Raw genomic sequence first — 20,494 nt, forward strand, 5'->3', positions numbered from 1 at the left:
TGATATCTCCTATTAGTGTGGTGGTTCCATCCGTATTCAGCTAAATTGGTTCCAAACACACTATAGGAGTAGATAGAGAATTTTTTTTTGTCTTGCAGCGCTAGTGCACAGTGCTCTGCATCTGTACTGTTCACCGCTGTCTGCAAGGTCTGTGTGTGTGAGTGCAGCTCACCCTGTAGTGTGTACTTCAGCCACGTCTGGTTGTAGTGCACTCAGTGTGTGTCACTGCCTCATACATTGTTCTTTTTTGCCAATTCATAATTTTTCCTGATATCTCCTATTAGTGTGGTGGTTCCATCCGTATTCAGCTAAATTGGTTCCAAACACACTATATAGGAGTAGATAGAGAAATTTTTTTTGTCTTGCAGCGCTAGTGCACAGTGCTCTGCATCTGCACTGTTCAAAGCTGTCTGCAAGGTCTGTATGTGTGAGTGCAGCTCACCCTGTAGTGTGTGCTTCAGCCACGTCTGGTTGTAGTGCACTCAGTGTGTGTCACTGCCTCATACATTGTCCTTTTTTGCCAATTCATAATTTTTCCTGATTTCTCCTATTAGTGTGGTGGTTCCATCCGTATTCAGCTACATTGGTTCCAAACACACTATATAGGAGTAGTTAGAGGAGCCTTTCTGCAGCATTGTGCCCTGCAGCCCCAGCCAGATTAGTATTAGCCTATTTTTTGTAGCCTCATCTATAGCATTGTAGGTTACCTTCCTATATTGTAATAGCTACAAAAAGTTTGTGATACTATCGGTATTACATCTTTGGGTACATCCAGTGTGTTTTTGTGACAAAAAAAACCTAAATAAAGTTCACCAAACACTCCACTTTACAGTTGTGTAGGCCACAATAGCTCATATTAAAGTCTAGTCCACACTTTATAAAATTAGTGTTTCTTATTATACCTGTTAGCAGCTGTTCAGGAATAAGCACACTAAGCCCTTAGTACTTTTCTGCCTATCTTTATCAGTCTACCAAGATGAAGAAGGCAGGGAGTAAGGCATGTGGTCGTGGTCGTGGTCGTGGAGTTTCTGCACGGAGAAGATGTGAGGATTCTGTGCCTGCAGGGAGAGGACGTGGGGATTCTGTGCCTGCTGCGGGCACCAGTGACTCAGCATCCCCCAGTTTTACCAGGGAACAGTCCTTTATGCGCAGCTTTGTAGGAGCTAGCCGTACCCCACTGCTGCGGGAGGACCAAATTGAAGCCGTTGTCGGATGGATGGCAGCTAACGCATCGACTTCAATTAGTTCCAGATCCTCTCAGGTCCTGAGCACTGAAGAGCACCCATCTGTCTCTTCACCACCTGCCAAATTGCCCAGGCAGTCAGAGAGCCCTGGACAGGAGCCATCTCTACTTCTGTTCTCTGAATCTCTTGGCTTGGAAAGAGGGGGCCAGCCAAGCAGAATTCGAGAATTTGAAGAAGAGGTAGTATGCAGTGATGCGCAACCGTTTTGTCTCTCTGAATCTGAAGAGGCAGGTGGGCCAGTGCCTATGGTCAGCAGCACACCTCAGTACGCATCTGATGATGAGACTCAGGTGCCACTTTCTGGTGCGTACTGTGCTGTCGAGACTACCCAGGAGAAGCAGTTGTTGAAGAGGGTGGTGTAGATGATGAGGTCCTTGACCCATCATGGCGTGAGTGACAGGAAGGTGGTGGGAGCAGCTCTGAGGAAGAGATTCCCCGAACAGCCCAAAAAGGAGGGAGAGGGAGGGGGCAGACTTGGTTGCCTGTAGCCTCCACTTTGGCACCCATTAGGAGCATGGCTCTTCCAAAATCCAAAGCGGACGCTCCCAAGACTTGCAGTGCCTGGTCCTTTTTTGACACAGTTGCAGATGACATTTGCTTTGTCAAATGCAAGCTGTGTAATCAGAAGGTGAAAAGAGGGAAAAGTGTCAGCAACCTCAATACCACAAATATGTGGAAACATGTGCGGACAAAGCACGTGGTGGAGTTACAAAAACACACTGAAGACCTAGGCCAACCTACAGTGCCACCTACCACCTCTTCAGCTCGTGTTGTAGCCTCTTCCTCCAGCTCACACACAGCTGGTTCGGCTTCCTCACAGGATCGCCATGGAAGAATCTCTGGCACTGTTGTACAGAGACACAGTGTAATTCCACCCACAGCACCACTTTCCCAGTCATCCTCACACTCCCAGGCCAGTCTACAGCCATCATTAGCACAGGCATGGGAGAAAAGGCGCCCATACTTGGCAAACAACCCCCGAGCACAGGCTCTGAATGCTGGCATTGCTAAACTACTGGCCCTTGAAATGCTATCATTCAGGCTGGTGGAGACTGACACCTTCCGTAACTTTATGGCATTGGCAGTCCCACAATACAACGTGCCCAGCCGCTTTTATTTCAGCAGGCAAGCCGTCCCTGCCCTGCAACATCATGTGGAGGGAAAAATTAAACATGTGCTACAAAACGCCGTCAGTAGCAAGGTTCACCTGACCACCGATGCATGGACCAGTAAGCATGGACAGGGACGATACCTTTCCCTCACTGCCCATTGGGTAAATGTTGTGGAGCCGGGTACAGATCTTGAGAGTGGCGCTGTACGTGTTCCTCCAACTCCAAGGATTGCAGAAATCCAGTCTGTACACATTGACTCCTCCTCATACTCCAGTTCCTCTGAATCAGCGCTGCAGGAGCCGTCACGGTCTACCTCCACATCGACCCATGAACGGTTACCTGTTATGATGACCGATATGAGCACAGCCGTGGCCAAACGTCAACAGGCCGTATTAAAATTAATTTCTTTGGGGAATCGAAGCCACACAGCGCAGGAGCTCTGGAATGCCATCAAGCAGCAGAGTGATGTGTGGTTTGTGCCAGCGAATCTCCAGTCAGGCATGGTAGTGTGTGACAATGGCAGAAATCTGGTGGCGGCCCTGGGCCTAGGCAACCTTACTCACATCCCATGTCTGGCACATGTGCTCAACTTGGTCGTGCAGAGTTTTTCGAGGGACTATCCGGATCTTGATGCACTGCTTCACAAAGTCCGCATAGAGTGCGCTCACTTGCGGCGTTCCAGCAACGCAAGATCACGCATTGCAGCTCTGCAGCGCCGATTATATCTTCCAGAACATCGCATCATATGTGACCTACCCACCAGGTGGAATTCAACGTTACGTATGTTGGAGAGGTTGTGTGAGCAGCAGGCAGCAGTAATGGAGTACCAGCTGCAGCAGGCGCAAAGAAGTCGCAGTGGGCGCCGTTCACACTTCACCACCACTGAGTGGGCCTCTATGAAGGACATTTGCCACGTTTTGCGTGCCTTCGATTATTCCACGTGGATGGCGAGTGCAGATGATGCACTAGTCAGCATGACTATCCCCCTTATCTGCCTGCTTGAAAAAACACTGCAAGCACTAAGGGACGAGGTTTTGGAAGAGGTGGAGGATGAGGAGTCACAAATGCCATCTGCTTCTCTACAGTCTGCACAACGTGGTTCCTCACAAAGGCCTAGGCAGGGGACACTTTGTGAGGAGGATGAGGAGGAGTCAATGGATGAGGAAGACATCTGTCCAGAGGAGGGAGGTACACAATGCTCTAGTAGTCAGTATCTAGAGCGAGGGTGGGGTGATGCAGAGCAGGCAGAGATCACGCCTCAAGCAGGGGACAGCGTTTCTTGGCCAGTTGGCAGTCTGCAGCACATGGTTGATTTCATGCTGCAGTGCCTGAGAAACGACCGCCGCATCGCCCACATTCTCAACACGGCTGATTATTGGGTGCCCACCCGCCTAGATCCTCGCTACCGGGACAACTTACAAAGCCTCATAACACCGTTGAACCGGGAGCGTAAAATGCGGGAGTACCAAGACGCACTGGTGTATTCCATCATGTTCTCCATTCCAACCGAGAGCAGTGCTGCTAGTGCTTTACAAAGCAGCTCAGTGTGTCGAGGCAGTGGAGGAAGCTCTGCACAAAGAGGGAGCAGAAGCAGCGCCTCAGCACAAGGCAAGACCAGTATGGCCGAAATATGGCAAAGTTTTGAGTCCCCGCCGCCACAAATGTCTACACCATCACAGACGGCTCCAGTCAGCAGGAGGCAACGTTTCCGTCAGATGGTGACAGACTACATGTCTTGCCCTCTTAGTGTACTCCCAGACGGCTCTTCTCTCTTTAAGTTTTGGGTCTGTAAGCTGGATATATGGCCAGAGCTTAGTCAGTATGCATTGGAGGTGCTAGCTTGCCCTGCTGCTAGTGTATTATCGGAGCGCGTCTTTAGTGCCGTAGGTGGTGTACTAATAGACCGTCGCATGCGACTATCCTCCAATAACATTGACCGGCTTACTTTTCTCAAAATGAACAAGGCCTGGATCTCTCATGAATTTGCCAGTCCTCTTCCAGAATAAATAATTGGTTGGCAACAGTATCCAGGTCTCCTGTTGTGTTCATGTTTCTACCACCTGAACTGTAATCCCTGAGCTCCAACACCGCCAGTTGGCGCTCGGTAGTGCCGTCTGCACAGCCAACACTTGCTGCCGTGTTATTGAGGTTCAGTAACGTCAGCTGTTCCCCTGCTGTGCGGACGGCAATTTCTCCTGCTCTGTCCACATTCTCACTACTACAGATTTTAAAGTTGCTCCAATTACACCTCTGGCTCCTCTGTTTTCAGTATTATCCCTAAGCTCCAACACTGCCAGTTGGCGCTCGGAAGTGCCGTCAGCACAGTCAACACTTGCTGCCGTGTTATTGGGGTTCAGTAACGTCAGCTGTTACCCGACTGTGCGGACGGCAATTTCTCCTGCTTTGTCCACATCCACTGTACTACTTATTTAAAACTTGCTCCAATTACACCTCTGGCTCCTCTGTTTTTAGTATTTACCCTGGGCTCCAATACCGCTAGTTGCTGCTCAGAAGTGCCGTCTGCACAGTCAACGCTTGCTCCAGTGTTATTGGGGTTCAGTAACGTCAGCTGTTCCCCAGCTGTGTGTCCGGCAAATTCTCCTGCTTTGTCCACATCCACTGTACTACTGATTTAAAACTTGCTCCAATTACACCTCTGGCTCCTCTGTTTTTAGTATTTACCCTGGGCTCCAATACCGCGAGTTGCTGCCGTCTGCACAGTCAACGCTTGCTCCAGTGTTATTGGGGTTCAGTAACGTCAGCTGTTTCCCTGCTGTGTGTCCGGCAAATTCTCCTGCTTTGTCCACATCCACTGTACTACTGATTTAAAACTTGCTCCAATTATACCTCTGGCTCCTCTGATTTTAGTATTTACCCTGGGCTCCAATACCGCTAGTTGCTGCTCAGAAGTGCCGTCTGCACAGTCAATGCTTGCTCCAGTGTTATTGGGGTTCAGTAACGTCAGCTGTTCCCCAGCTGTGTGTCCGGCAAATTCTCCTGCTTTGTCCACATCCACTGTCATACTGATTTAAAACTTGCTCCAATTACACCTCTGACTCCTCTGTTTTTAGTATTTACCCTGGGCTCCAATACCGCTAGTTGCTGCTCAGAAGTGCCATCTGCACAGTCAACGCTTGCTCCAGTGTTATTGGGGTTCAGTAACGTCAGCTGTTTCCCTGCTGTGTGTCCGGCAAATTCTCCTGCTTTGTCCACATCCACTGTACTACTGATTTAAAACTTGCTCCAATTATACCTCTGGCTCCTCTGATTTTAGTATTTACCCTGGGCTCCAATACCGCTAGTTGCTGCTCAGAAGTGCCGTCTGCACAGTCAATGCTTGCTCCAGTGTTATTGGGGTTCAGTAACGTCAGCTGTTCCCCATCTGTGTGTCCGGCAAATTCTCCTGCTTTGTCCACATCCACTGTCATACTGATTTAAAACTTGCTCCAATTACACCTCTGACTCCTCTGTTTTTAGTATTTACCCTGGGCTCCAATACCGCTAGTTGCTGCTCAGAAGTGCCGTCTGCACAGTCAACGCTTGCTCCAGTGTTATAGGGGTTCAGTAACGTCAGCTGTTCCCCAGCTGTGTGTCCGGCAAATTCCCTTGTTTTGTCCACATCCACTGTACTACTGATTTAAAACTTGCTCCAATTACACCTCTGGCTCCTCTGTTTTTAGTATTTACCCTGGGCTCCAATACCGCTAGTTGCTGCTCAGAAGTGCCATCTGCACAGTCAACGCTTGCTCCAGTGTTATTGGGGTTCAGTAACGTCAGCTGTTTCCCTGCTGTGTGTCCGGCAAATTCTCCTGCTTTGTCCACATCCACTGTACTACTGATTTAAAACTTGCTCCAATTATACCTCTGGCTCCTCTGATTTTAGTATTTACCCTGGGCTCCAATACCGCTAGTTGCTGCTCAGAAGTGCCGTCTGCACAGTCAATGCTTGCTCCAGTGTTATTGGGGTTCAGTAACGTCAGCTGTTCCCCAGCTGTGTGTCCGGCAAATTCTCCTGCTTTGTCCACATCCACTGTCATACTGATTTAAAACTTGCTCCAATTACACCTCTGACTCCTCTGTTTTTAGTATTTACCCTGGGCTCCAATACCGCTAGTTGCTGCTCAGAAGTGCCGTCTGCACAGTCAACGCTTGCTCCAGTGTTATAGGGGTTCAGTAACGTCAGCTGTTCCCCAGCTGTGTGTCCGGCAAATTCCCTTGTTTTGTCCACATCCACTGTACTACTGATTTAAAACTTGCTCCAATTACACCTCTGGCTCCTCTGTTTTTAGTATTTACCCTGGGCTCCAATACCGCTAGTTGCTGCTCAGAAGTGCCGTCTGCACAGTCAACGCTTGCTCCAGTGTTATTGGGGTCCAGTAACGTTAGCTGTTCCCTAGCTGTGTGTCCGGCAAATTCTCCTGCTTTGTCCACATCCACTGTACTACTGATTTAAAACTTGCTCCAATTATACCTCTGGCTCCTCTGTTTTTAGTATTTACCCTGGGCTCCAATACCGCTAGTTGCTGCTCAGAAGTGCCGTCTGCACAGTCAACACTTGCTCCAGTGTTATTGGGGTTCAGTAACGTCAGCTGTTCCCCTGCTGTGTGTCCGGCAAATTCTCCTGCTCTGTCCACATTCACACTACTACAGATTTTAAAGTTGCTCCAATTACGCCTCTGGCTCCACTCTGTTTTTAGTAGTTACCCTTGGTTCCAGCACTGCCAGCTGTTTCCCAGCAGTGTCTTTGGCACGGGTACTCCCTCCTGCCCAGCCTGGTTCCAGTACGCCAGCTGTTTCCGGGTAGTGTCGACGTCACTTTGCCTCCAATGCATTGTCCTGTCGTGTTGCGGTCGGGTTAGCCGACTCTATGGTGCCTGCAGTTTAGGTGACTCCTATGTGGGCTGCGGGATCTGGCAATGAAGGCTGGTTCCATAGTGCCAATAGGACAAGCACCCCCTGTAGGACTGTGGACTTTGGTAACTGCGGCCGGCTCGCGGCCTTGAAAATTTTTTTTACATGGGTACCTTCTGCTACCCATCCGGGTTCCAGTACCGTCAGCTGGTTCTCGGCAGTGCATTTGGATTAGGTGCCTCCTTCTCGGTATCCAAGTTCCACCAACATCTGCTGGTCCTTGGTAGTGCTTTCTGGTACAGTTACCTCCTGCTTAGTAACCGAGTTCCTGTGCCGTCAGCTGGTCCTCGGTAGTTCCATTGGCTCTTGTACCTTCTACTACCCATCCGGGTTCCAGTACCGTCAGCTGGTTCTCGGCAGTGCCTTTGGATTAGGTGCCTCCTTCTCGGTATCCAAGTTCAACCAACGTCTGCTGGTCCTTGGTAGTGCTTTCTGGCACAGGTACCTCCTGCTTAGTAACCGAGTTCCTGTGCCATCAGCTGGTCCTCGGTAGTTCCATTGGCTCTTGCACCTTCTGCTACCCATCCGGGTTTCAGTACCGTCAGCTGGTCCTCGGTAGCTCCTCAGCCTTCTTGTACCTTCTGCTACATTTCCAAGTTCAAGCTTTTTGAAATGGTTCTTGGTAATCACTCTGGATCTCCCTGACAAGGACCCTGAAGACGAGGACCCTGAAGACCAACCCGAAGAAGACGAGGACCCCGAAGATGACGACCCTGAAGACAAGGACCCTGAAGACCACCCCGAAGAAGACGAGGACCCTGAAGACCACCCCGAAGACGAGGACCCCTAAGACGAGGACCCTGAAGATGAGGACCATGAAGACCAACCCGAAGAAGACGAGGACCCCGAAGACGAGGACCCCCGAAGACGACCCTGAAGACGAGGACCCCGAAGACGACGACCCTGAAGACCACCCCGAAGAAGACCAAGAAGATGACCCTGAAGAAGTTGACCAAGAGGACAAAGAAGAGAAGACAACCACCAAGATACAGAAGAACAAGAGACAGAAAACCAAGAAGCAGAAGTACAAGAAGCTGCAGAACAAAAAGCGGAAGAACATTAAGCATAAGACTAAAAATCAGAGCAAAAGATAATGTCTAAATTATAAGCAGAAGATGACTAAGCAGTGTATGGGGGTGAGTCCGTTCCTCCTCGTGGTGCCCCTGGAAAAGACCTGCTGCTGCAGGCCAAACTGAACGCGGACAAATCCTGTTGTAATTCTTTTGTGACGGGCATAACGAAAGGTGTAATGTCCAAACTTTTATAGATAACAACTACAGGAATGCCTGTCACAAATAAGAATATGATGAAGAAGAAGAATATGAAGAAGATGAAGAAATAGAATATGAAGAAGAATAATAGTTGAATAAGAAGAATATGAAGAATGTAAAAAAAAAGAATAATACGAAGAAGGTGAAGAAGAAGAAGATGAAGAAGGTGAAGAAGAAGTGGATGAAAAAGATGCTGATGCTGAGGATGATGAAGGAGAAAGTGTGGGAGAAGTAAAAAAGAAGGTGAAGAGCATGGAAGTAGTGAAACATAAATATCTGACAAAATATGAAAATACTTAACATAGTCAATATTTCCATAACTCAGAATGTCTTAAAAAAAAAATTAATTCCTGCTATTCCATTTGATTGGGCTAAACCTCTATGCCTTTATTGTCTCCCCCACCTCCCCTAATACATTCTACATTATTCTTAGTTGTTTTCCTTCATGTAGAATTAACCTACAAGGAAAGAAAGGGTTTATTTTCATTCTGATATTTCTGTCCCATTGACTTGCATTGGTTTCCGGTATCGGAATCGGCGATATCCGATACTTTTTGGGTATCGGTCCGATCCAATCCGATCCGATATTTGCCGATATCGGAAGGTATCGCTCAACGCTACTCATAAGTGTTTAGTAACAACGTAAATCTTGTTCTTTCTCATCTGTTTTTTATAGTACTTACATGAAAAGGCATCTATATACAAGTTAATGCATTTGGAATTCAGCTAAACTGATAAATACATATATTAGAGATGAGTGAACCTTTTGAAATTCTAATTTGCTAGCTTGCAAAATTTTGCCAGGAAATGCAATTAACAACTTATTGATTTGCAGCAACTTGAAAGTACTGCAACTTCCAATTGCTTTGAAAAGACATGTATGATACTCTGAGGTTTCATAGTATTGTATCCAATGCTCTTTGAAACTCTTTAATGCAAACACAACCTTTGCAATGTCTAAGTGATATCAACATATATGTTTATAGGTAAACAGATGGTAAATGCTAGTAACTTACAGCCTTTTAAATAACATTCAGCACTGTCAAACATTTTATGCTTATTAAAATAAAAAAGTACATCATTTCTAAAAAGGATAATTAATACTGTTTGAATGGTTAGAAGAAACCAAGCCATTGTTTCTTTACTTTCCAAACAGCAATATTGTTGCTATTTTTCATAAAAAAAATAATTAAAATAAGCCATGGCTTCTTCTGTGTACAATGAATATTTATAAGTACGGGCATGACATATGGCTACCATGTGGATGTCATGACAGTTTAACAAATAGTGGTCCAAAAATTATCCCTTTTTGAGAAGTAGTAGCAGGCTTATTATTTTAAAAGCAAAAAAGCTATGGCTTGTCATCGTTTAACAGTCAAAATAAATATTAATGAGTTCTTACAGTGTCCCTTTCTTGGAGTAGCAACACAATGGCCTAGAAAAAATTACCAATAAAGCAATGCAATGGCTTATGAAAGACAATCCAAAAATGTTTTCTCTTTGGGTTGAGCAATAGGTTTGTTTGAAAAGTGAAAAAGAAATGGCTTTTTAACAAAATGTCTGAAAATATTCCTTTTTATGGGATCAACAACAGGTTTGTTGTTCAGAAAGTAAATAATCAACGGCTTTTTAAAAACTCAGTCAAAAATCATCCGTTTTATTAAGAGAAGTTTCACATTTCTGATATTAAGACTATGTGCCCACGATGCAGAAATGAAGCAGAAAATTTCTGCAGCATTTCTGCATCTCCCTGCAGAAAAAACGCATGCAGATTGTGCATGCATTTTTCCTGCAGAATACATGCGGAATACATGCGGATTCACATGCGTATCCACATGCGTTAACGCATGTGTTTCTGCATGCGGACTGACAAGCACTTTCAAGGCGATAGCATCACTTGGAAAGTGCTTGACAACTAGGTCATACTGTATAAATCCATGCAAACGGCATGGATTTATACAGTGTGACCGTAAAAATAAAAAAAATAAAGCTATACTTACCTCCGATGCCGTGTGCTGTCGCGCTCCTTCCTGGTTCCTTCCTGGCTTGCCGGCATCTCGCGAGACAGGCTGCGGTCACATGACCGCGACGTCATCTCAGGTCCTGGAAGGAGAAGCGCTGCAGGGGCCACTGGACAGGTGAATATAAACTTTAGTTTTTATTTTATTCTTTTTTTTACAGGTACAATGGTACCCAGGTCTGGATGAGAGTCTTCTCTCCTCCAGAACTGGGTACCATACGCACATTGAAATGCATATTATCCGCTTGCACAAATGTACAGACACGGATTCTATGCGTCTCAATGCAAGTCATTGGCGACACTTCCGCTGCGCTTCCGCAAAATTAATGAACATGCTGCGGATTTATGAGCGCTGCAGAAAGGCTGCGGAAAAATCCGCAGCATGTGCATTGACATTGCGGAGTGCCATTGGGGACCATGGGGTGCGGATTACCATGCGTTTTTGATGCGTTTCCACTGCGGAAATTCCGCAGCGGAACGCATGAAAAACGCATTGTGTGCACGCAGCCTTACCCTGTGCAGGATAGGGTTCCCAAAAGCATTACAGTATAGACATACAGTGGTGTGAAAAAGTGTTTGTCCCCTTCCTGATTTCTTATTCCTTTGGATGTTTGTCACACTTATATGTTTCAGATCACAAAACAAATTTAAATATTAGACAAAGATAACAAAAGTAAATAAAAAATTCAGTTTTTAAATGAAGGTCTTTTTTTTAAGGAAAAAAGAAATCCAAACCTAGAGGGCCCTGTGTGAAAAAGTGATTGCCCCCTAAACCTAATAACTGGTTGGGCCCTTAGCAGCTACAACTGCAATCAAGTGTTTGAGATAATTTGCAATGAGTCTTTTACAACACTCTGGAGGAATTTTGGCCAATCATCTTTGAAAAATTGTTGTAATTCAGCCACATTGAAGGATTTCCGAGCATGAACCGCCTTATGGTATGGCTGTCTAGTGAATGTCTGCAGTAAAGTAAGAATAATGTGTGCACTAACTCCTGCACTGACAGATTCCCTTTTAAGATTGCAGAAATCAGCTCTAAGTCCAGCTCCACAGAGAGTCAGGTTGCACCCAGCGGGATTGCTTTTTTTCCCACAGTGCCACTATGGATCTCTGTAATAGTACCTTCTATCACATAGTGCCCCTTTGTGTAAGCAGCATACCCCAGTGTGTATGTCGCTATGTACAGTCTGCTTATGTATTAAATTCAAGTCTCAAGGATATGTCTAGATTGTGTCCAGGTTTACAGAATGTATATAAGTGCGGAATGTATTAAGTTGTGCTGTGGTTGTATAGTCTACGTTTTTTCAAGGACTTTCAAGAAATTCACCTTTTGTTCAATAGTAGGTGTCATGGGAATGATTAAATATTTGACAATTGCCACATTGAACTAAGGGAGGGAGGAGTGAGGTTGCTCATTTCATTGACAACAAATAGACCTTGTACCTCTGCTGTGATTAACAGTTTTTTGTCCAATACAATGAAAAATATAGGCAACATATGGATGCAAACTGACTGGGAATGTATTTAGAGCATTAACTCTGAAGAGAATGATTTTCCTTTCTAACATTTTTTTTTACCAAAACGGAAAAATGCCCTCTGAATTGTGTAGATTACAAGCCTGCAAATTTAATTAAAGGTATTATTTATGTGATCTTCTTGATTTTTTGGGAATATTCTATCTCTCAATGTTAAAATTAACCTATCCTTAAAATTATAGACTGTTCATGTCTTTGTCAGTGGGCAAACTTACAAAAACAGCAAGGGATCAAATAATTATTTACTTCACTGTATATATATTAATTTATGAAATGCTATGGTTTGGTTCCTTTGCCTTTGTGGATTGGATGGGTTGTTACCAACATCTGGTGAGAATTTCATGTCAATAGCACCTTTAAAAATAAATTTATTTAGAAAATTGGTGACGTTTTCAATTCTTATTTCACAAGTTCTATGATTAATATATGTGAATTACCATGGGATTCGTCACTTGTATTATTGGGTTGTTTTTGTAAACCAAACATTATATTTCATTATTAAATATTCTGACTGATACATATGTGTTTCTGCTAGATACAGAGGGTTAAATAACCAATGACATCAGTATGTTTTGCAACACCATCATGAGAAGTTTCTTGTATGGCACCTTGGAAATGAGACACCTTTTTATAGACCATCAGTTGAACAAGCTGATAATATTTTTCACTAAGTGGCAGGATTACTTTGTAACTACTGATAGATTTCAGTTATTCTGTCCCCATGGCATGTGGCTGTAAATATTGCTCTGTGAGATGCTGGATCTCTTCACCTGTACTTACAATTGGCGATGGTAACAGATAGCTTAACTCAGCTGCAGGCACACATGTTGTGAAGAATTCAGAACAGACTTTGATTTCTTTAAGCACTCTTGTTAAATGCATACAAAGCAGCAGGTAAAGAAAGACTTTCTTCAGACAGGCTGAAAGCACATGAGCTTCCTATGGTGCCAAGATGGAGAATGAGAGGGGAAGCAGGAAGAAGAAAGATATAGTGACATCACAGCCAACAGAGGGAGACAGAGAGAGGGAAGTAAAAACTTCAAGGAAAGAGAAACTTACAGCTATGCAATACACAGCAGTACACAGCAACCCCAAAACACATGGAAATAGAAGAAATGCAATACAGCAATTAAAATGTCCAGGATAAACTGTAAATGTCCCAATCATGGGACAAAACACTCCCCGTTTGAAATCTTTAGATTTCAATGATTCTATGACGTGATGTCTTCTGGCGATGTCATTGTAGACCTCATAGACAAAAGAGAAAACAAGCATGCAAGAATAACCATTGTAGTCCAATTTATGTAGTCCAATTTTCAGTTGGAGGCCTGAAGTCCTCAACAGAAGGATAGTCCAAGTCCAAAATGGAAAACCCATCTCCAGATGGCGGAAACCGCAACATGCAAACACTTCCACCAACCCAATAATCCACTGGAAAAAGTTCAAATGTTCCAACACAGCTGGAGGATGTATGGTAGTAAGCTCCCCACCGTAAGTTGTGTCCAGAAACAATGTATTTCATGTGATGTCCTTCTTTGGTAAAAACAGTACAAGTTCAGTGACTGGACGGAAGAAAATACGAGTTGAACCACCTTTCGTAACCTTGACTTCCACCTTACGGGTCTTTCCATTGTTGCTTGGTGTAACCTTAGTGATAAGACCCATTTGCCAGTCATTGCAATGAGCTTCTTTATCCTTAAGGAGGATGAGGCCTCCCTCTTGGAGATTAGGTTTTGTAGTCTGCCACTTGTGACGGCTTTGAAGCAAGTGCAAGTATTCAGTCTTCCAGCGGTGCCAAAAGACATTAGACAAGTGTTGTACCTGCTTCCACTGACGTCTGTAAATGTCCCCATCCACAAACTTTCCTGGAGGGATTGTGGCAGCTCCAACCTTCTGAGTAAAAAGTGTACAAGGAGTAAGGATCATTGGAGCATCAGGGTCCAACGATACTGGTACCAATGGTTTTGCATTTATTACTGCAGACACTTCTGCCAAGATGGTAACCAGGACTTTGTGGGTGAGAGGTAACTTATGATCCATCAACATCGAATCAAGGATTCTTCCAGCAATTCCAATCATACAGTACGTTCCCAGGATCCTCCCACATGCGATGAATGTGGAGGGTTGAACACCCAAGTGCACCCGTTGTCAGTCAAAAAGTTGTCTAACTGTAGTTCCTTGCACGCTCCCACAAAGTTAGTGCCACCGTCAGATCTGAGCTGCTTAGCAGGTCCCCAGAGAGAAAGGAATCTTCTGAGGGCATTGATGAAGATAGAGGAATCCATGGATTCAATTACCTCAATGTAAACTGATCAGATGCTAAGCATGGCCCACCTCTTACTGTTTTGGGCTCCACCACGGGTCCTTCTTGTAATGGCTGATCATAGGCCAAAAACATCTATGCTGACGTATGTGAATTTAGCCGATCTGCTGGAAGATTTGCCATCTGTTGATGTTGGTGTTTTGCTCTTAATTTTTGACACTTAATGCATTTATGGAGCACTGAGGAGACACATCCCTTCATCCCCACGATCCATAGGCCGGCAGACCTCCTTATCACTTAGATCAGGCTTCACTATATGACCACCCTCCTTTAACAGTCCGTGATGATCAACCACTGGGTTCAATTCAAGCAGCGAACTGTTCTTAAACAGGCTAGTACCTTTGGTGATACTGTCGATCTCGTGACCATATTCTTCTTGTTGCACACATCGAATGATGAATTGCTCGGCATTTCTGATGTCAGCAACAGAAGGGTGTCCTCCACACATATGCCAGCCACAACACTCTGAATGAGCGATGGGAATAAGACGAGCTATGTCCCACATGACCGCTGACCATCTTGAGAAGCATTCAAAGCGGTGAGATCTTAGTTTAAATTTTGGCATCACAGAAGTGTAGCGAGTAGATATGATTGGTCTGATCTCTTTGTCAGACTTCGGTTCCACCAGCTCATAAGTGTTGTTGAAGTCCTTTGAACTGGAATCCTCATATAGAAGCCTAGGAGGTGACAGCCACATGTTGAGTTTAGACGCGGCTGTGAGTCTTGTCCCTCGGTCAGCTGGGTTCAGGTCACTAGAGACGTAGTGCCACTGCTCAGGGATAGAAAAGCTTCTGATACGCTCTACTCTACTGCTGACGTAGACGTAAAATTGTTTGTTGGTTATAAATGTAAACAAGTACCACTTTACTGTCTGTGTAGAATGTAAATGAATCAATAGCAATGTCCAATTTGTCCTTTATAGCTTCAGCTAATTCCACTGCCAGTACGGCAGCACAAAGTTCGAGTCTTGGTACAGAGTGAGCAGGTTTCGGGATTAGTTTTGCCTTATCGAGGACGAATCCGCAATGTACCTTGTTGCTGGCTTCCAAGGTATTCAGGTAGGCTACAGCAGCTATGGCCTCTGTAGAAGCGTCAGAGAAAATGTGGACTTCTCTTCTGGTGGTGACTGAAAGGGTGCTAGGGAATAACAACGTGGAACTTGGAGATGCTCTAAGACTTTCTGAGACTTCTTCTATGTCTCCCACCTTTGTTGTTTCTGGGATGGTAGCAGAGTGTCCCAATCCGTGCTCTCAGTGGTCAACTGTATCTTGCCTTGAATGGTGATGGGTACAATAAACTCGAGAGGATCGCAGATGCTGTTCAGAACAGCTAGGACTCCTCGTTTAGTGAAAGGTTTATCACAAGCTGACACCTGGAATGTGAACGTGTCCTGCTTATTATACCAAAGCAGACAGAGGCTGCGTTGCATAGGAGGAACGTCAGAACCCAGAACAAGATTCCTTACGCTAGCTGCGTGATCCTCTGTTGTTCTAGAGAGCAGATCAATTGTCTCTTCGCTTGTGGGCATAGACTTAAGCCCATCATCTATGTAGAAGTTTCTTTCCACAAATAAACGAGCATCAGGCCCATACTCTGTCTCACCTTCCTGTGCTGTCCGTCTTAGTCCGTAGATTGCTATGGCAGGCGAGGGGCTGTTCCCGAAGACGTGCACTTTCATCCTGTAGCCTATGACCTCGTTGCGGACGTCATTGTCTTTGTGCCATAGGAACCTGAGGTAGTTTCTGCTGTCTTCCCTCAAAAACAATGAAACATTTGTTGAATGTCAGCCATTACTGCAACCGGTTCTTGTCTAAAGCGAATCAGTACTCCTATAAGGCTGTTGTTTAGATTAGGCACAGTGAGGAGCAGGCTATTGAGAGAGATGCCTTGATACTGAGCACTGGAGTCAAACACCACTCAAATTTGGCTGGGTTTGCGAGGATGGTAGACACCAAAGGATGGGAGATACCAGCATTCTTCTCCTTCCTTTAGCAGAGGTGCGGGTTCTGAATGACCTCTGTCGAAGATATCCTGCATGAAGTCGACAAACTGTTTTCTCCATCTCTGGCCTTTTCTTTAAGGTGTGTTTAAGAGATGAAAACCTCGCCGTTGCTTGTTGCAGATTATCAGGTAACCTTGTTCTTGGAGAACAAAAAAAAGGTAAAGGTGCTACCCAGCTATTTGAATCGTCTTGGGCGAATTCCTTTTCCATAATCCTTATGAATTCTTTGTTCTCTCTTGCAGGTGCTAACTGGTTGTCTTCTCTCATAGAATTGAACACTGCCATCACGGGACAGGAACATGTTTGTGTAGTCAGAGGTTTCTTGCTGCCACTTACTGTCGCTTATCTTCTCTTTTACCCCGTAATGATGTGGACATGGTTGAAAGTAAGTGCTGTGACCATTTGGTAGGACGTGAGTCTTAAATGAGGAAATCCTCGTAGGTCTCTTCATCTTTTCTATACAGACATTGCCTATGATAGCCCAGCAAAGAACAATGCGTTGAGCAAATGGAGTGTCATGTGGCCCGTTGATTTGCTGACGTGCCTTGTGTAGCGGCAGAATGTCTCTGCCGAGCAGAATCAAGATGTTTGTGCTGTTGTTAAGAGCTGGCATCTTGTTTGCCAAACTCCTTAGATGAGGGTGATGGAGTGCAGCCTCTGGAATTGGGATTTCCTCTCTGTTGCACAGTATCTGGTTGCATTTGACCAGAGTGGGTAGGGGTATTTCCACATTGTTCTTAAGAGAAGATACCATAATTCCATTGGCTCTTCTCTCAGAGACCTCCGTAACATCACTACAGGTGCCCAAGGTGTAGGGGCGAGCATTTCCCTTTAAATCAAATAGATCAAAGAGTTCTGACCTTGTGAGTGATCGGTTGCTCTGATCATTCAGGATAACATACACCTTTACGGTTTTCTCTGGTTGACCCTTGGGATACAAGTTCACCAGGCATATCTTCGCACACGACTTGTCCCAGAGGCCTTCTCCACAGACTTCTGTGCATGAAGAAGATATTGTGATAGGACTCAGTGTTTGATCAGCATCTTCCCCGCCTTGCCTTGTGGTTGGGGAAGGCTTAAGCTGTGCAGCGTTAGATTGGGACTGATGGAGTGCTTGCACATGATCCTCACTATCACTTTCCAAACACTTAATAGGGATTTTACAGTCCTTAGCAAAGTGTTCAGTAGAAGCACAACAACTGTAACATACCCCAAAGTTCTTAAGAAGCTCTTTGCATTCCTGGAGTGGTTTCTTTCTGAAGCCGATGCACTTCTTTAAGGGATGTGGTTTCTTATGAATGGGACACATACGATTTGGATTTTCAACCTTCACACCTTTGTTGCTCTTGTCTTGTGATGATGTAGGTGTGGGAAGAACATCAGTCTTCTTGACGGACATTGAAGCTTGGCGGTTCCAGTAGTTAAGACGTGGACTCTCGTGTTTAGGAGATAAAACAGGGTCATTGGGTTCTCCATGGGAAAAACTTGCTTTAGTCTTACACTCTGCAATATTTTCAATAAACTCGCAGAAGAAGGAAAATGGAGGGAACGAGACTTGGTTTTCCCTTTTGTATTTTGATCCAAGCATGGCCCACCTTTCTCGGATATTGGATGGTAGCTTAGAAACTATTGGGATTACCCCATGAGCAGTGTCCAGGCAGCTGGGGCCAGGCAGGTACGGGTCTGCTTTGGCCAGCTGAGGCTCTTACAGGAGGTCACTGAGCTCTTGGAATTTTGACTGTCCTTACCGGATACCTTTGGGAAATCCTCTAGTCGTTTGAACAGGGCATTTTCTATGGCTTCAGGACTGCCATAGTTTCGTTCTACCCTCTTCCATGCAGCGGTGAGACCGAAGATTGGATTACTGATGTGGACAGACTTAAGTCTCTTGACCCGTTCTGTGGATTGTGGCCAGAGCCACCTGATTAGCAAGTCTAGCTCTTCAGCAGCGGTGATGCCGAGGTCGCTAAATGTGATCTTAAAGGTACATTTCCAACCCCTGTAGTTCTCGGGTTGATCATCACACTTTGTAAGACTGGTCTTAGTTAGATCACGGTGAATCATGTACATTGCAAAGCCGGACATATCAGCATTCTCTGATTTTGGAAGGATTGTTGCTGGCTGGGTAGCATTGTTCATACAGTCTGTGGTGTTTTGACTAGTGTTGAGCCACCCCCGTAGTGTTCGAGTTCGGTTCGGTTCGTCGAACACCCGTGTGTTCGCCGAACTGTTCGTCGAACACCTTCGAACACCGTTAAAATCAATGGCAGGCAAACAAAAACACATAGAAACACATAGAAAACACCTTCAAAGGTGTCCAAAAGCTGACAAACTGCTCAGAAGACACAACTAACACATGGAAAAGTGACAAGTACATATAGTCATGCGAAAAGAAAAGAGGTGGAGGAGTAAAAGGAGGGGGAGACACAGATATAGGCATGTCATGCCCTTCTAAAATGCAAAAAGTGAGAAGCCGACACGGCCAGTCCGTTCCTGCCTGTGCCACCTCTGTGTCGCCGGGTTTGTGCCAGAGCCGCGGTGGTCCCTGACGGCCAGTCCCCTATCCCAATACTGGTGCCTGTCCGCCGGTGGGTCGAGGCCCCCCACGGTGGGGGGGGGAGTAACATCTGCAGAAGAAAGACCATCTTCCAGCCAAACTAAGATGTCGACTTCTTTTCGTGGACAATGTAATACGATCCCATTCTTACGGACACGCCCATCGCTACAAATTCTAGATGAGGCACAAAAACAGCAGGTGCTTCAACGGATATCAAGTGCTCCTTCAAGTGGGCTCTCCATCACCTCAATTTCAACATCACAAATACTCCAGTCCTCAGAGGTGTCACCCCAATCGCACTTGCTTCCTCACAGCTCCCAAGTCTCCAGCTGCCCGTCTGAGTATGGGGTAACACAGATGGCTGAGTCTGCCCAGCTGTTTACTCATACTATAGCCTGGGAAATGGAGGTCTGCTCCAGAGCTTCTGTTAATCCAGATGAGGAAATGATCTGATCCGATGCCCAGAATCTTTATAAGTTGGATCCAGGACCAGATGAAGAAGGTTCTGAGCATAATGTAGACCCTTGTTCCCAAACTGTAACTCCTGTTGGTGGAGACAATGATGAAGACGATGATGAGACTCAAATACCTGATTGGAGCGACAACTTGACTTTTCGGTCAGGGCAGGAAGAGGTTGGCTCTGAGGGCGACGGGTGTGATAACACACAGGGTGATGATGACGAGGTTGGAGATCCCACTTACTGTCAACCCACAGTTAGACAGTCGATGAGGTCAGCAGAGGAGGTGGAGGAGGATGTGACTAGCCCTGGGGATGGGGATGACTCGGTACCCGGGCATTTGCCTGGCCTTGGGGATGTCGCGGTGGTCGGCTCCCTGGCCCGTACCCTGGGGTCTCTCTTTAAAAGGGTGGATAATTGTTAATTTTATAAGAGTTCATGACGCCACCTGTGGTATCTGGTGACAAGCACCAGCGCTGCAGCAGTCAACTGAGGCCGGTGATAAGGCAGCTCGATGGTATAGCTCCCCACAGGTGGAGCTAGGTCTCAGGGCAGCGTATGCAGGGGGAATGCAGGACAGGCGAGACCCAGCTGGGTCAGAGCAAGAACGGGAATGGACACGGTAGTCACTTCAGTACCTTTTACTGGTGGAAATTCAGGCACATCCCGGAGCACTGTAGGGTGAAGGGTGCATACCAGGATCCTCCCCAATGAGCGGGTGTAGGGCCTCCTGTTTCTTGCCTCTGCGTAGTAACTTTCTGACCTGCCTGGAGCTAGGCCTAACTTTGTCTCTGTCCTGCGCTGGCTGACCTTGTGGTAGGGCCTTCTCTTGGAGTTCACGCTCCCAGTATGCGGGGCCTAAGCGTCTCCTGGCTCTGTTACATATCAGCACCTTAGCGATCCTGGGACTTGTAGTTCTCCAGGGATTCCGGTTATGCCTTACTGGGTCATAGAGATACCGGTAAGCTCGGATCCTGTGTCCGGTAAATGCTTCGGGGTGAGCTGGTTAAGCTCCTCTGCCCCTTATGTACTAACTCGCCACTCGCCTTCGGCCTACTCGG

The sequence above is a fragment of the Phyllobates terribilis genome, unplaced genomic scaffold (assembly GCF_046119375.1).
Source record: "Phyllobates terribilis strain yellow unplaced genomic scaffold, ASM4611937v1 Scaffold_3__8_contigs__length_932513732, whole genome shotgun sequence".
NCBI lineage: Eukaryota > Metazoa > Chordata > Amphibia > Anura > Dendrobatidae > Phyllobates > Phyllobates terribilis.